The sequence below is a fragment of the Myxocyprinus asiaticus genome, chromosome 29 (genome assembly GCF_019703515.2).
Source record: "Myxocyprinus asiaticus isolate MX2 ecotype Aquarium Trade chromosome 29, UBuf_Myxa_2, whole genome shotgun sequence".
NCBI lineage: Eukaryota > Metazoa > Chordata > Actinopteri > Cypriniformes > Catostomidae > Myxocyprinus > Myxocyprinus asiaticus.
This window is the reverse complement of record NC_059372.1, coordinates 36,384,028-36,402,155: the sequence shown is the minus strand read 5'-3', so window position 1 is coordinate 36,402,155 and position 18,128 is coordinate 36,384,028. Positions and strand designations below refer to the sequence as shown.

Genomic DNA, 18,128 nt, shown 5'->3' with positions numbered 1-18,128 from the left:
GAGAGAAACGGATACATTTATACAGTCCAATTTCACTCACTGAATGGTGGCTCATCCTTCGTTACACAGCAAGCCCGTAGGCTTGTGTGTAGATCTATTTTTATTTTACATTGAGTTATGTGACGTGTTCCCCGAGACTCTTAGTCATGGAGGCAGAGGCAAAACTGAAGCTGAAAATATTCAATGCTCGTCTGCCAGCGTAATTTCGGGGGAAACTGAGCTAAATTTGTTTACTTAAAAAAACAGGTTAGACACTAAACCGGTCCCAGCATTTAATGGGGGAATAATGTGTAGTACCCGGATAGCACGAAACATCCACATGGAACAAAAGCATCGCCTTGACCAACTTGTTCCCCAGTGCAAGCCGCGGGGGAAAAAACAAGGGAAATTCCACACTGAGACAATATTAGCTCCAAAGTATGCGCTTGGTTGGACTGCAAAACCATCATGTGTAGATCCAACAGCTGACTGAAAAGGGCGACATCCATGCCGCCACCAAAAAAATAGAGCAGAGATAGCAGTGCGCATCTCTTGTCTGGCCAGAATGCCCGCGTAGTCCATGAACGGGCGAAAAATAAGGAAAACGAATTAAAATACCTCGCATAATGGCACCGATGAAGCACTCCGTGCATTGGTTCGCCATCACTCCACTGGGGAATATTATCTTATTCCAGCCCCCTCACTCTGCAGCAGTGTCCCTGCATGATCCCCTCCGCCGCAAGCAGTGCACTTCAAATGGGGAGGGGAGAGAGAGAAAGACCGAGGCCGCTCCTCCATTGCCTTATTCATGTGCATTCTCCCAGAATAACACAGAAAAAGACAATAAGGACAAGGGGAAAATGTATTCCTTAACTTCCGACGACAAATTCTCTATACAGCGTTTTTTTAATAGCGACGGATCAAGACATGCATGGTAACTCTTTCGCATGCTTTAATTGTCAGAAAATGGCTGGCGAGCTAGGCCTCAGAGCATGTCTGACAAGACTCACGCTTTTGCTCAGGGGGGAGTGCGACAAACATGAAAAAGAAACCGTTGTCCGTTCGCACTCCAACTTCTCAGACACAGAGCCGGAAAATCCCAAACGGCTCCTGCACACAGAGCTCCAAATTTGGAGGCTGTGGAAATGAAACAGGTGAGGATAACGCCTCGTGGCGAGAAATTTGAGTCTCGAAAAGTGCAGCTGTCCCCATTGGACCCCTGTAATGTTTAGTAAAAAGGCTACATTAAATTGCTCTGAAATTTATGCTGTATAAACAACATCCTTACCGTGTTCTCCACTCAAAAGTGAGGACAAAGTAACCTCGCTTCAACTTCGTTGAAACAAACACAGTATTAGACCAAATCGTGCAATGAAGAACAGAAAATCTGACATGATGGCGCAAAGTGAGCACATTTACGCTAAGTGCCATTTCATGACTTTCTTTCTTCAGCAGAACACAAACAAAGATTTTTAGAAAAATATCTCAGCTCTGTAGGTCCATACAATGCAAGTGAATGGTGACCAGAACTTTGAAGCTCCAAAAATCACATAAAGGAAACATGAAAGTAATCCACAAGACTCCAGTGGTTAAATTCATATCTTCAGAAGCAATATAAGAAGCAATAAGCGATATAATAGGTGTGGGTGAGAAAATCTTTTCAACTTTTCTGAAGGATGGGGTGTGTTCCATTCAGCAGTGATCATCCCTACTCACTGTTTCATTCAAAGACTCTCCATTGTGAGAGCTTAGAATGGCTGAAAGGTGTGGGGCTCAAAAAAAGTGGTCGTTTGGTCAATTTTTGGGAAATTCTGTTTGGAACGACCCCACAGCTTGGCTACCATTATTAGTCTTCCATCGAAAAGCCCTGTGAAGACATAATTTAAGCCTTTTCAAAGTGTCCAAAAATTCCCTAGACTACACTACATTGCCAGAATATTAAAATGAGCTACGAGTCTGTTTTGGAATGTTCGTAATTTCAAACTTCAGCTGTCAAAACTTACACTCAAGCACTTTAATCTGCTTTAAGATGCTCTCTTCTTACTTTCTTTCTTTCTTTCTTTCTGTAAAACCTGTAAAAATGTCTAACTTCAAGCATTTAAAACTATTTTAAATTTTCAGACAAGGTTTTGTCAGACCAACATTATAGTTTGTCTTGACAAACTTTACATATCTAGTTTAATCAGAACTTTTGAACCACACAAAGTTAGAAACATGCTGTACTTCCAGTTCACCAAGAGAGAGTAAACATCTCATACACATCGTGATGATGATGTAGAGGCTTTAGAAAGTCATGTACAACTATGAAACGCATGGCATAATAAGGTTAAAGAGTTGCTCAAAAAATTTAATTAGAAACAGGAAGGCAAAAGGCTCCTATAAGAGTGCTGGGGGCCCTCATAGTCACAAGGCCCTGTTGAAGCGGCCTTGAATAAGCTCTGGGACCAACATATTTAAGCATATATAAACATTTGTTTTCAAAGTTGATGCCTGGGCACGGGCCTCATTGGCCTGGGCCGTAATTCACCTATGGTACCGCCAACTCTTAGAAGGTGTGCTGCTCCCGCAAAAATGGGTTGTATGCAGGCTGTAGCCCCCGCTCAGAAGCGCTCAGGGGAGATGCTCAGTTCCCCCCGGTCAAAGCATCAAACTCTTGTAGTGACTTGCAGTGGGACAAGCAGCTTTCTGCACCTTCTGTGCAGCGTTATGATCTCTGATGCATTAAGTCAGACTGCAACATGACTTAAAATACTGTGCAATATATATATATATATATATATATATATATATATATATATATATATATATATATATATATACATTTTTGTTAATTGCCTGTGTTGTGGCTTAATTTTGTTGTGTTGTAGGTTTATTTAGTTGTGCTGTGGCTTTATTTTGTTGTGTTGTGGCTTATTTCTATTGTGTTTGCAGCTTTTATTTGCTTTGCTAATTTGGTTGTGTTGTGCACTTCCAGGCCACCATAAAATTACACTTGGGGGAGCTTGTTAGTACCATTTTGGAAAATAAAATGTCAAATGGACATGCCCCCGTCTCGTGGACTCAGGGTCGTCATGCACCTATTTATTTATTTTTTTATTTTTTTGAGGGGTCAATTTAATTATCTAAGGTACAGATATGTTTTTGGAAGTTCAAATAATCCATTCAAAATCCTCTTGTCTTAAAAATCTAAGGGGGAATGTGCCCCCTCAGTCTGAATCGGCATGACGCCTCTGCGTGGACTTCTCGAAAACGCTAAAATTAAGGCCACAAGACAGTAAGTTCACATCAAGTGCACTATTGTGTAAATGTTCTGTTTTAGTAACACAACCTACTGTATATTTTATATATACTAATTTTATTGTATACTGTGTATTCTATATTGTGTGTATGTGTATTCTATATTGTGTGTATTGTATACTGTACATTGTATGTTATTATTTGTATATTGTGTTGTGTGTAAATATGTGTATATTAGATTTTAAATTGGGTTGTGTAAATCTGATGTTTATTGTAGATTGGTATATGTCTCATCACTGTCATGACTGCTATGTTGCTCGGATCTGCACCCGCTTTCACCTACTGTTGCACTTGTGTATATAGTTGAGTGACAATAAAGGGATTTAATTTGATTTGATTTGACAATAGGCTTACCTGTTTCTTGAAAAAGTTTTATGCCACTAATTGTTCATCAGTGAAAAAGTCTTCTGCTGTTTTGAATGTGTGAGTGAGACACTTCACAATTCCATCAATTTACAGTACACCATTTTCATCATTTATCAAAATCAAGTTTAGCTTAACTTTATTTTTGGAATTTATGCTTTGTTACAAAAAGACAAGCTCTTTATTTTAAATTCCTTTATTTTGCAGAGCTCCCATCGACCGCTGTCCTTTTCCTGAGATAGCAGTCAGAATATAGCCCCCAAAAATTATTTTTAATCTGGTGTTGATTCTTTCAAAATAATCTGGGCCATAAATTGTTCATGAGGGGTCTGCAAATAAAGTTACTTTTTTCCCCACTCCACCACTATTTTCCCTGCTAAAGACTGCTTTTTAGGGTGCTTTCAAACTAGCACTTTTGGTGCGTACCCGGGGTCGAATGATGTCAAAGTTCGGTTCATCTGGATTTGAATGTGAACGCTGTTTTCCAAACTCGGGTGCACACCCGGGAACTACACCTGGGTCCACTTGAAAAGGTGGTCTGGGTTACGGTTCATGTGAACTCTGGTACAGTTCGCTGCTAATATGAACGCAACTGTACCAAATCGTGGAGGTGAACCACTTGTGTTGATGTATAATTTGCATCTTTGCAGGCTCGCAATTAAATTACTATGGTATAATGCTTTTCTCACACTTGCTTGTGTCCAAATACACCGCCTTCTGAGAGCAGCTCACATTCTTCACATCTTTTGCATGAATCCGCAGGCTCGCGGCAGACAAACGCTAACATTTATCACAACATTGCACATTCAGTGTATCTGCGGGAGACAAACACAAGTGTTGTTCTGTGCATGGCAAGTTTTTGTGGTAAATCCAAAGAGACAAACTTTAATAATTCACCTTACGCAGTGATGTCTTCTTGAGTTGTTACATAGTTACAGTAGTTAACAGCTGCCGCTCGTACTCATGTTCATTACATAATGAATAATGTGAATATGTTAAAAAAAATAATTTAAACAGTTATTTCATGGGGTCTTTAACCTAAAAATGATTTGTCAACTAGTCAACAAAACAAATAGCAAGCAGCTCTCATGTCTTTTGGTCGATGATTTGAAGTGATCTCTCTCCCTTGTGTTCACTGCCCTTTCCCACATATTGCACCTCATTGAATTCACTTCCTGTATATTCTGATATTGCAGAGCTCAGCTATCCCGTGTGTGTGTGTATGTGTGTGAGCAAGGGAGAGAGGGAACAGGGAAAGAGCTGGACAGGCCTCATAAATTGTCTCCATCCAATTAAAGGCGAGAGCATCCATTACTGTGCAGCAGAACAGCCAATCAGAAGACACTGCTGTAAGTACAGCAGTAAAATATTGAAGGGGTGAGTGCGCAAAGGAAAGATCCTGCTATGTATGTTCTTTCTTTCCTCATCAACTGATCTTTCAAGCTCTACATCAGTTTAGCTTGAATGAATGTATGTGAATGATGAGGCAGAACTTCATCCATTCGGATGACTAAGGTTAGATTCAGGTTAGATCTGAAGTCCATGTGTTATCTTTAATGACACTTGAAGAGAGAACATTTGAAGGCAATCCACTGTTTCTCTGAGGCTTTTGGCTTCACACCTTATTAAGTTTCTCTTCGGGACACACAGCATGTATGGTAAGTGACTGTTTTAAAATATGCTGCTTGCACTGACAAAATGTGTGAAGTGTTAAAAAGAAAAGTGGAGAACCAGAATGCCTACACAGATTTTTTTATTTTTATTATTTTATTATTATTATTATTTTTTTTTTACTTTTGATGAGTTTTTGCTATTAAAAAAATACATATATACTAAGAACATCTTAATTCTAAGCTAAATAACATCTGCAAGATGTTGCATATGACTGTACTAGAGTATTATAGATTTTAGTCATTAGAACATCCAGTATTAAAACATTAGAACATATTTATATACAGTAATACTAAGTATTACAATATAGACGTTTTGTGGTTAATTTGATATTTAACTAGTTAATTGTATAACACAACTCTAAGAAAACATGTATTTGCATTATTTACTGGAGCAGGATTCAGCTGAAGAATCTAAACAATCTAGGTGATGTTAAATATTGCTTTGATTTGAGGATGGATTGAGGGTGATATTCTGTTCTTTATAATTATTTATAACAATATCTTCTAGTATAATAACTAAAGACCTTAATTATTAAAACAATGATAAGTAAAAAGGAAAATTAACACTAACTGTAATTGTAAACATATAAGCATCAAAATATAAAAAGCAAAAATAATCAAATCTTAAAAGTCCTCTGAATTGAAATGATGCATCTCTTTGCATATCAAAGGTTGCTATGATGTTTTCAGACCAGTAGAGGGCGCCATATTTTAGTACAAATTTAATAAAAAAAATAATCAGTAACCAATTAGCATTTTCTCAATGACAAACAATTCTAGCTGTACATAAAAAAAGTTAAAGTACCATTAGCAAACAACATTTCTGTGGGAGTATTTTTGGATATATTTCTAGATGAAACTGCTCTGAAATTTATTTTCTTGCTTGCCCTTGAGTCTGGGTTTAGACCTTAATGGCCTTAAATAATACAGTTTTATGAGGGTCATGGAAGTCAAAAAGGCAATTAGGTTTGATCTCGTTACAGATTTGAGTAAATACTCTCAGGTGAAGGTGTCGCACCAACCTCCTGCAATGGGCAACAAATCCATTAGATAATGAGTACAACTGCTCAGGTGAGAATCCCCTTCCTGCTGTGCTTGTTGGCACGCTGATTAATCCTGGGGCAGCAAAGGTGTATTGTACAAGTTACTACATTAGGGGAAATGTGTATGTGTTTTGTGTATACGCTGTTTCCTTCATAGTGTGTTCAGTAGCTATATGAGCATGAGAAAGGATGTTGTGAAAGGACTATAGAAGAGGAAAGCGTGAGACTATAATGTAGGACAGAAGATAGAAGGAGGAGCATGTGCTTGAGAAAGAAAGAATGGTACAGGAACATAAAAGACAGAGGGCACTGTGGGTGAGTACGAGAGAGAGAGAGAGAGATGAAGGATGATCGAGTGGGTGTGCTGAAAGCTTCAAGCACTGCAGTATGTTGCAGTACCCAGCCCCCATTGACAGTGCAGCATACACACTCTAAAACATTCTTCTTCTTCTTTCTCATTAATGCAAATGCAATGGGGTCCAAAAGTCTGAGACCACCAGTGGAAATGCTTCTATTTTGCTTTGTTGTTGTTTTTGCAAACCCTGATGATCCATGTTATCCAGCATGATCTGATAATGTTCCAAAGAGCATCTTGTATGTGTCAATGGAAGCAAGGAAATCTGACTTGTTGTACTAAGGAGTTAACATGGTCAATGTCACACATTTACTTACATTTGATTTGTGACCTAGAAATAGTGCAGAATCTTAAAACAATTCTTATTTATTTTACCAGTGTTGCAGTACTCGAGATTGGATTCGTTCTCGAGATATGGTTTTGGTCTTGTCATAGACTTGGGAGCATTAAGTCTCAAAAAGTGTTCGACTTTTCCCCAAAATCAGTCAAGTCCATTCAAAATACGTTCCATAAGTGCTCTAACTTATCTGAAAAACATTTCTATGACTGACAATATCAATGGCCATGACGTGTGTCATGACCAAACAGCATGAAATGCCTCCATATTCACTCAGAGTCCATTTGGGAGGATGTGTGTCCTGTCGGCTGTGTAGAATCAGAACAATCAGTATCTGGTGAGAGACCAAATACTGTAGAATGCTGGATGAAGAGAATATTTACCTACAATAATTTTAAACAAGGCCACTATTTTGAGATGTAGCTTTAAGAAACTTTAACTAGTGCTATGTTATATGAATAAGGGGCCGTTTTTCCACTCTGTTGTTTTCCTGTAGACGTGCTAGACGGACATCTTTAACCACTGCATCGCATATCGTTGTGTTTTCAGCATCTCGGGCAGGAGCTTCACCATTTTTTTTAAGCTCTTTTGTCAAATTAAAAAGAATTTCAACTGTAAAAAAAAATCTTTCTTAAGTGGACTCATACTCAGATGAGCTGGTCTCGATTACAACACTGCATTTAACATCATGCCATTTCTTTGTTTTAAAAATGGTCAAAGTTCTAAACTTAGTTAAAAACATAAAACCTGTTTATAATATCAGTGTAGTGTCAGACCTTCGATCCGTAATGTAGTTATTATCAGTTTTCATTTGAAAACGAAATTTTCAGTTCCCTATCTGTCACTCACTCGATGTTGTGTCGATGTAGTGACACTAGGGGTCACTCTTGGGAGCCCAAGACACCTCTGGTCTTTGATAAAAGGCCAATGAAAATTGGCGAGTGGTATTTGCATGCCACTCCCCCGGACATACGGGTATAAAAGGAGCTGGTATGCAACTCATTCAGATTTTCTCTTCGGAGCCGAACGGTCATGCTCATTGAGTTGAATTTCTACTGTTCATTCACCTCTGCCGGATCTGACGGCGCATTTCAGCGGCTTCTCCCTTCTCTGCACTGGTGCACTGCAGAGAACGCCCCTGGGCGCTTCGGCAGAAAAAAGATAGTATATTTTCTGAAAGAGTTTATTCCTCTAAAAGAGTATATTTCTCTAAAAGAGCAGCACACATGGAACGTCTTTTTAAAGATGCGTCTTTTTAAAGATGCCTTTCCGATTGTGTGTTATTCATGGTTGCGGTCGTTATCTCTAAACTTCGGATGGTCATGATCACTGTCTTTCGTGTCTGGGCGCAACCCACACGGAGGCAGCGTTCGTGGATGGTTCATGTTCTCACTGCAAGAACATGACCATGGCAACGTTGCAGTTGAGGCTTGCTTTCGTAAGGCTCAACTCATGGCGAGTCTGGCCTCTTGTTCGGTGTCCGCGAAGATGATGAGCTCTCGAGCGCAGCATCGGAGAGCGGGCTTGTCCAGTCGGATGCAGAAGCCTCAGCGGGGCTCCCCCCTTCGGGGACGATTCAGTTCAGTTCAGCAGTATCCACTTCACCTTGGTGAAGGATGAAAATGCTGCTACCTTGCGCGCGGAGATCGCTACCCTCCTACGGAAGGGCACAATAAAACCTGTCCCTCCAGCCGAGATGAAGAACGGGTTTTACAGCCCCTACTTCATCGTGCCAAAAAAAGGCAGTGGGTTGCGGCCAATCTTGGACCTGCGAGTGGCTTTACACAGACTCCCGTTCAAGATGATGATGCAAAAACGCTTTCTGGCGAGCGTCTGGCATCAAGATTGGTTCACAGCAGTAGACCTGAAGGACGCATACTTCCACGTCTCGATTCTACCTCGACACAGACCCTTCCTGCGGTTTGCATTCGAGGGTCAGGCGTATCAGTACAAGGTCCTCCCTTTCTGCCTGTCCTTGTCTCCTCGCATCTTCACGAAGGTCGCAGAGGCAGCCCTTGCCCCATTAAGGGAAGTGGGCATTCGCATTCTCAACTATCTCAATGACTGGCTAATCCTAGCTCACTCTCGGGACATGTTGAGCGCACACAGGGACTTGGTGCTCTCACACTTTAGCCGACTAGGGCTTTAGGTCAACTGGGAAAAGAGCAAGCTCCTCCCAGTTCAGAGCATCTCTTTCCTCGGTTTGGAGTTGGACTCAGTCTTTTTGACAGTGCACCTCACGAACGAGCATGCCCAGTCGGTGCTGGCCTGTTTGAAGGCGTTCAAACAGAAAACAGCGGTTCCACTGAAACTTTTTCAGAGGCTCCTGGGGCATATGGCATCCTCAGCGGTAGCCACCCCGCTTGGGTTGATGCATATGAGACTGCTTCAGCACTGGCTTGAGACTCGAGTCCCGAGATGGGCATGGCGCCATGGGACACATTGCATGGTCATCACGCTGGACCGACCTCTCATTTCTACGGGCAGGTGTTCCCCTAGAACAGGTCTCCAGGCGTGTCGTGGTCAAGACAGATGCCTCCAAAATGGGCTGGGGCGCTGTTTGCAATGGACACGCAGCCGCTGGCTTGTGGACAGGCCTGCGGCTGCATTGGCACATCAACTGCCTCGAGTTGTTGGCAATTCTGCTCGCCCTGCAGAGGTTTCAGCCGTTGATCCAGGGCAAGCACGTGTTAGTTTGGACAGACAACAATGCAATGGTAGCATTGGTCAACCGCCAAGGTGGGCTACACTCTCGTTGTATGTCACAACTCCTTTGCAAGGTTCTACAACCTCCGGGTGGAACCGGTTTTGTCCCAGGTAGTGGCATGCAATACAAGCGGATAAGCCCGGGATAGCCAGCCGGGTGTATCGCTTGCACATAGTGCCTTTCACCTCTTCTGAGCTGAAGACGTGCGGCATTAATTCCCAGCAGTGTTCACAAACTATGTTCTCTGGTTTACTTCCTCCGAGCCCTGTGGCAGTCGAGTTTTCGGAGAGACTCACTGCCGGCCCAGTACACGTGCTAACTAAGTGCCCTGTTCTGGGGTACGTGCTCCGCATGTGGCAGTTCCCTGTAAGGTAACCCCATGCGATATATATCTTCCGCTAATTCGTATCCCTGTTGGCAAACTGCGTCTTCCTTGGGCAAAGCCCCTCTGCCCCAGTCTCCATGTTTGTAGTAACTCCTCCCCCGTTGGGTAGGATCTACCTTGAGACTCTCCACATGGTCGTCAAAGACCATGTGACGTATTTTTTCCACTTAAATATTCCCTCTCTCTTTGGGCGAAGAGTGGTCTCCGCGGTATCCTCCCCTTGGGAGGGACACCCCCCGACTAGACCTGGCGGCCCAGTTGGATAATCCCCTTTCTTTTTTAGGGAGTGGAAAAAAAGAAGGGGAAAAGAGGCCACGACTGGGTTAGTCTGTCTCTATCTTTTAGATAGTCAACTTGTCCCCAAAGGGCCATTCGACTCTCATAACTATGTTGGGGGAGGTTACATGTCGGCCTGGTGTGCTGGCTACGAGGCACACAGTGGTCTGCCCCTCACACACCACCAGTTCACGTAACACAGTTCAGCCAGTTGTGGCGTTTCGTATTGGGACCCCTAGTGTCATTACATTGACACAACATCGAGTGAGTGACAGATAGGGAACATCCTTGTTACTTGCGTAACCTCCGTTCCCTGATGGAGGGAACGAGACATTGTGTGCCTCCTGCCATAATGCTGAACTACCCGCTGAAATGGCCGGACCTTGTCTCGGCTCCTCAGCATAAAACCTGAATGAGTGATTGCATACCAGCTCCTTTTATACCTGTATGTCCAGGGGAGTGCAAAAACCACTCGCCAATTTTCATTGGCCTTTTATCAAAGACCAGAAGTGTCTCAGGCTCCCAAGAGTGACCCCTAGTGTCACTACATCGACACAACGTCTCATTCCCTCCAGGGAACGGAGGTTACGCAAGTAACCAGGACGTTTTCCTAACATAATTGTTTTCCAAAATATGCTGTAATTGAGAGTGAAAGACTCAGATTTTGGTCATGGAAAATGCTGTTCTAGTATGGATGGAGGTGTAAACATCGCAAAATCATTTTGTTTTGCAAACGAAAAAGTATTAGTGTCAGCGTGGACTCATGAATAATGTATAGAATGTACAGTGCATTTGACCAAACACATGCACTAGATCCAAAAAAAGTCCTGACTAACATTTCTGTCCTCTGAGATACATGTTTTAAAGGAGTCAGCTCATCACTCAGATACAAATATGGTGCCACAGCAGGTCTTGCTGTAAGGGATGATGTCCACTTTCAAAGCTCCAGGTTTTCTCTCTCTGTCTCTCTCTCTCTCTCTCTCTCTCTCTCTCTTTCTGTGTTTCTCCAACATTAAAACACTGTCTTCCAGATACAGGACAGATACTCTATGTAAGACATAGATAGGTGGATTTACCTGAAAAGTGTAAACACTGTGGCAATTTGGCAGTGGTGTAATGTAACAAAGTAATAATACTTTGTTACAGTACTTAAGTATTTTTGTGATAATCTGTACTTTATATGAGTTTTTATATTTTTGTCACCTTTCAGTTTTACTCCACTACATTTCCTAAATAGAATGTATACTTTTACTCCGATACATTTCCCCTAAGCATCTTCGTTACTACAAAATAAAATCGGAAGAATACAGACTACAAGCAAGCAGGTTTGACGAATCAGTGGTCAGGTCCTAGCTTGCAAGTTAGATCATTGGTTAATCACATTAATGCATAAGTGCAAACAAGTGCTCACAAACAAAGCCGCAGTTAAGTTTCCACTCAAGCCCAGGCATGTCAGATACTAGCGACTACATGAGAAGAGTTCCACTCTACAATGAGACCGATTTCATGATGGAAGCAGAAATTGCGGCCGCACCTGCTACTCCGGTGACAAATGACGGTTGTGACGAAGACAGTCATATTTGCGAGAAATGTTTTGTTATGTTGGAATGAAGGATTCTTTATACCGGATGAAGTGCCTCATATGCTTACCCAAAGATACGGAAATATTGGAATTTAAAAACTCCCCATCCAACCTCAAGAAACACATAGAGGTAAGTTAAGATTTCTCCCGTGAAGTCGCAGTGTTAATGTGATTTAGTTAACATTAAGCTTGTTCAGATGGAACCAGCAACATTAGCTAATCGTTGCTGTAATCAGTAGCGTAAACGTTGCTGGTTACATTCGAATCACAGATCTAACGTTTACCACAGAATTGTGTCTGAATTAATTCAACACAAAACTCTAAGTAATGTAACTTATATTTTATACCAGTTCAGGATTACTGTATGTCTTCAAAAGTGCCATACTCTCTTTGAGTTTTGCTTTGAATTCATTCCATCAAAATTCAGTGGAAATAGATTATTGGGCTTTATCTCAAATGAAGGCTTATGGTATTAATAAAAGTTAACAGACTTTTTAAAAATGAAACAATGATTACATCAGTGACACAAACTAGTTAATGCACATCATAACTTACTTGCAGTTGCAGACTGGGTAAAAGTAGTATGTTAAATAATGGTCATTGACTGTTAGTGTTGTTGAGTAGCTTTTGAATCCTGTTGCTAAAGTAGCTATGCTTTGAAAATGGCTGTCTCTCACATTTTCAGAGAAAGCATGTACACCACCTTAAAAAAAATATGGAGAGCTGATATCAACAAAGAGAAAAAGGGCTTCTGAGACTCCTTCCACCAGCAGACAAACCACATTAGTGAACACCTGGACTGTGTCTCAGTGGGCCATTGACAAAGCGGTTGTGAAGTACGTGGTCCAAGGGCTCCAGCCATTCTGCGTTGTTGAACAAAAAACATTTAGAGATTTTGTGAAGGAACTACAGCCTAATGCAAAAATTATGTCACGATGATTGATGATGCCTCCAAAGGAATGAAGAAGGTGGTGACTGAGGCCATGAGGGGAGTTGACCATATCGCCACTACCACCGACTGCTGGTCTGTCAGAAAGTGGAGCTTCATTGGTGTTACTGCCCATTGGATTGACCCCGACAGTCTCAAAAGATGCTCAGCAGCCCTAGCCTTTAAATAACTGAGAGGTTTGTATATTCGATGTGTTGGCAAACGCCCTGAATGACATCCATTCCGAGTTTGAAATTCAGGGGAAGATTCTGAGAACAACAACAGATAACGGCTCTAACATCATAAAAAGCTTTCCAAGTTTTTGGTGAAGATGAGAACAACAGTGTAGTCGAAAGTGATAGTAATGCATCTCAACCAGGAGAGGATGAAGAAGATAAAGAAGGGGTGAAGAAGTGGAGTTTGTTGATGTGTCAGCACTTCTGAATGAAGATGATGGTACTGAGTTCCAGCTCCCAAACACCAGCGTAATGCACATTTGTGTACATTTGGCAAGTGTAATGCACTTTGGAACAAATGTGGAAGATCCACACTCGCAGCTGAAACTGTTGAAGATTCTTTCTCCCTCCAGCTGTTGCGCCCAAATGCTACCAGGTGGAACTCCTTGTTCCTGGCAGTGGAAAGACTGCTGAGAATAATCAAAGACAAGTGTGAGGGGGCCATCAGAGTCATCTGCACAGACTTAAAGGTTCCAGTGTAAGTAAGAATTATGTATGTTTTATTATGTCGTCATAATTGAACATAATGTCTTGAATGTCTTTAGAACTGTCAATGTGTTTCCCCACCCTTTCTGGGGCACTAACTGTTTCACAATGTATCACAACTTCCAATTATCATTCTTTTGAAGATGAACAGAGTAATTTTAGTTAATTACTCATCCAGTAATTATTTTTTTGAATCTGATGAAATGGTTATATAGTGTTATAAAACAGTGTTGCTGTTTTTGTTTTCATCACAGGTTTAATCCAGCTGAACTCGCATTCCTCACAGAGTATGCTGCTGCCATGAGCCCAGTCGCCCAGGCAACCAACATCTTGCAAGCAGAAGCAAATGCCCAGATGGGGCGGCTACTTCCAACAATCAACCTGCTGAGCCTCTGGTGGTTGCTCTACAGGTGGGAATAAAGAATAGTTTTGGCCACATGTTAGGAGACCTTGAGTTGATCGCAGCCGCAATTCTTCTTCCAAAATTCCGAACAACATGGACAAAGGATGATACCACAATCAGAATGGGTAAGACACCATGGAGATAGTGAAAAATAAGTGTATGGGTGTATATTTTGAGACTTTGTAATGTTGGCAAATTCACAAATTAATTATAAATGCATGGATAGTGCATGCAACTAAATTTTTTAAACCCCAAATTAAAGCAAACTAGTACAAAACCTTGAAATGGTTGAGGTCATGACATGTTAGAAAGTTGTATTAATCTATCATTTATATTTTCATCCTCACTATATTTCAGGAATAGACTACATCAAGCAGCACATGGAAGAACCCTCCCTGCAGTGAGGTGATGCCACTAGGTCCAATTCATCTGATGAAGATGACTTCTTTGCCCTGCAGTCGTCGCAAGCACAAGACAGTTCCAAACAACTGGACGGATACTTGGCCTGTACAGCAGATTGCATGGACTTGATGAAATCCTTCCCAGATGTGTGCAAGCTCTCTGTGAAACTGAACACGCCTCAGCTGTCTCAGCTGCTTGTGAAAGTCTATTTAGCACTGCAGGACTTGTCTTCAGCCCAAGAAGAGCGAGAATGAATTCTCGCAATTTTGAAAACCAACTTCTTTTGAAGATGAAAAGCAAAATTTTCAGTTCCAAGTTATGATTGGGTTGTTACTGTAGGGAAGGATGTGAGGAGGAGGGTGGGAGAGATGGACAGATGAATGAAGGAATGGGAGGGAAGGAAAAACTGGATATTGTTCTTTAAATTCTTTAAGTTGTGAAGACATGTTTGCTGAAATAACATTTGATATTTTTGTTTGATTCCTGTTGTAAATTTCAGCCATAGCGTTGTCATGTTGACATGTCAGAGCAAACAATCAGTCTTGTAGTTATGCAAGCACATGCATATGGTGCAGAAGCAGCCAAAGATGCTTCACATCAGTGTGTTTCCTCTCCATTATGCAGAGATTCAAGCTTTTTGGAAGACAAATAACTGTTTGCACGTCATTTGTGTGCTTTTTTATTTTTTATTCACACAATGCACTCAATGGACTGTAGTTTAGATTCTTTAAAGTCTGTTTTAGCAGCATTGTGTGACTAAATCTTTAGATGAACAATTTTGCATGGTGCCTTTCCAAATTCAAATTAAAATCTGAAACTGCATTGTTTTTATTTTTTTACTCTTTACAACAGAAAGCTTACCATAAACATTTTGCCATTTTTCATTTCAAAGAAAACCAAATGAAAGAAACCAAGTTAAAACTGAACACAATCTTCTCACTATTTTTTGCTCAAACTGTGTATAGTACAACATTAAAGCTCTGCTATACTGCAGAAGACCATACTGCAGAAGCCTTATGGTGAGTTGTTTACTAAAGTTTTGCAATTTGGCAAAATGAATGACATGTTGACACTGACAAAGCTGCTAGAGACTGAGCTGTTTGTTCCTTTTGAGAGGAATTCAAAGAAAGCTTCAGCTTGAAGTCCTCTTTTTTTTTTTTTTTTTTCAAGTGTAATGTAGGCTCCATTTTTAAGGTGGTGTACATGCTTAAAAAGAATAAACTTTTTTTTATTAACAGCATTTACTTTTACTTTCAATACTTAAGAACATTTAATATTAGAAAATTTCTTTTGATACTTAAGTACAATAAATATCAGATACTTTAAGACTTTTACTCAAGTAATATTCTAATAGGTAACTTCTACCAAAGTCATTTTCTGGTAAGACATCTGTACTTTTACTTAAGTGTGGCTTTCAGGTACTACATACACCACTGCAATTTGGGACACGACTGTCTGTTTGGCCAGCTAATAGAAGACAGACATAGTGTTTGAAAACATGTCACTATTTTTGCAATTTTACTTTGTGACGGTATAATAGCCTATAAATTGTGCACTTCACCTTTAAGTTCACTTACTAATGCATTGTTTGAATGTACCTCAAATGCTGTATTTCTCAGTCCTGGTACTTGAGAACCCCAGCATTGCACTTTTTGGATGTTTCCCTTGTCTGACAGACCCATTTCAGGTTTTGGAGTGTCTACTAATGAACCGATGCATTTAATCAAGTGGGTAAGATAAAAGAGACATCCAAAATGTGCTGTGTTGTGGTACTCCATGACCAGGATTGAGAAACACTGTTTTAGATGCTGTTTTTTTTTTTTTTTTTTTTTATCTTACAGAGTGATAAAGAGCAACAAAGCAATTATAATTTCCATATTTTGAACAAAGTTTGCCCTGTCAACCTACTCAGTGCCATAGTAAAGATGAAAGAAGTGCATTCCTTCCAGTACCAGCTCATTAAAATATGCTTTCAAAAGGCTATATGTAGAAAAGTAGCCTTTAATAAAATGTCAATACAGCTACATTACATTTTAATGTCTGACATTTTAATGCATCCGATTTGCAAGCTCAACAGATCTAAAACAAGCAAAAGTTGCATATGCGAAGTGATACTCATGTGCTTTTACGCATCAGTAGTATTTTTACAGTTGTATTTTTTCACTCATTCAGTTATCGATGTATTCATTATGTAGAGTATATATATGTCAATGATTTGAGAATAATGGAGCTAAAAGTTGTAATTACATTAGTGAAAGGAACATGGTTGAAAACTTTACATCATCCAAATCTCAAATTTGTTGTCATAGTTCAACAGGCCTTTGCAAAAATATCACATGAGACTCGTGAGATATACTTGTAGTATTGACTTTGACTGATTGTTACTACTAATGATATCATATAGAAATAAACCTTCTCACAAAGCTGGAAGATAATAGAACTTGGGTAATGTCAAATATGATCACAATTTATTCTTAAAACAGTTGCAGACAATTTATGTCACCAAGAAACAATTCGGAAACTGACAAGTCATTTTTTGCAAGGTCTGTGAAAGTGTGATAGGCAGCAGTGCATACAGTTGACAAATTTTCTTTTGAACCCACTTCAGATATATTCATTTTATGAAACACAGTGTGACTCAGACTGCATTGTCAGAACTACTGTAAATGTATTTTAGAAAAGTAAATGACCCAAGTTCAGCCATGCAACTCTATTTAGCGCAAACTGATACTGTAGGCTTTTTGACTTGTTATCTCTGTAATCACTCATATGTGATATGTTAAGCCAGTCAGCTCATCATCTGACTTGTTATAAGGTAGTCAGTCAACTTGCATCCCTCTCTCTGTCTAACATTTAAATGGCTCAGTTTTGCAAATAAGCTGGTTCCTCTGCAGCACACTGCAAGAGTTTTTTTCTCAAATACTATTTTCTCAGGTGGTTTGCTAGGGCTTTATCAAGGTGAGCCTTAGTCAAATCTTTCTGGCACACATTGCTATCTTAGGTCATTAGATTAAATAAATCCACACATTGCAAGTTTAAGTGACTAGTTAAATAATCTTTGGGCATTCCTGCCTCTGGTACACATGATGAATTTGGTACTAGCCGTTTAAACTATTTGGCTAAGCAGGCCGAGGCACACATAGAAGTTTAGTTCATTAGCGTTACGCCATTTGGCCTGTAGCCAAGGCACACCAAGCTAGCATACACGCGGTTTACATGGCTCTTCAGAGCAGCAGCAGTACAAAAGTCTTGGTGATAGATCTGCTTGGTTGGGGGGGTTGTGTTTGTGTTTATGTTTTATGCGTTTGGTGCAGTCTACCTGCCTTGTTGGGGGATGGTTTTCATGTTTATTTTTGCAGCAGTATGTACTACATGCTCAATGCAGCATGTCATGCATTTTGTATAATTGTGCAGCAGCAGCAGCACCCACTTGCTAACTCAGTATGTGTGTTTATTTTCTAGCAGTCGCAAGTCTCCGTACTTGCTCTGCAGCAGCAGCAGCGTTTGCAGATCTAGTCTGCCAAGACCAATATCCTATCAATATGTCATACTAGGGCTGCACAATTAATTAATTTGAATATGAATTCTATTTATCTAAATGAATAATCGCAATTACAGTATCAAAGGAAATAATCGGAAATTAAGATTTTCTTCATAATTGTGCAGTGCTATGTGT

General features: G+C 40.4%; 1 protein-coding gene across 1 annotated transcript in view; it reads left to right on the top strand.

The window, feature by feature from the left end:
- The first annotated feature begins 5,055 nt into the window (after window positions 1-5,055).
- The window catches only part of LOC127419960 (synaptotagmin-2-like), a 128,476-nt gene continuing 115,403 nt past the window's right edge, over window positions 5,056-18,128 (top strand). The window contains exon 1 of the mRNA XM_051661822.1: window positions 5,056-5,297. The gene's annotated coding sequence lies outside the window, so the exon portion shown is untranslated. The remainder of the gene's footprint in view (window positions 5,298-18,128) is intronic.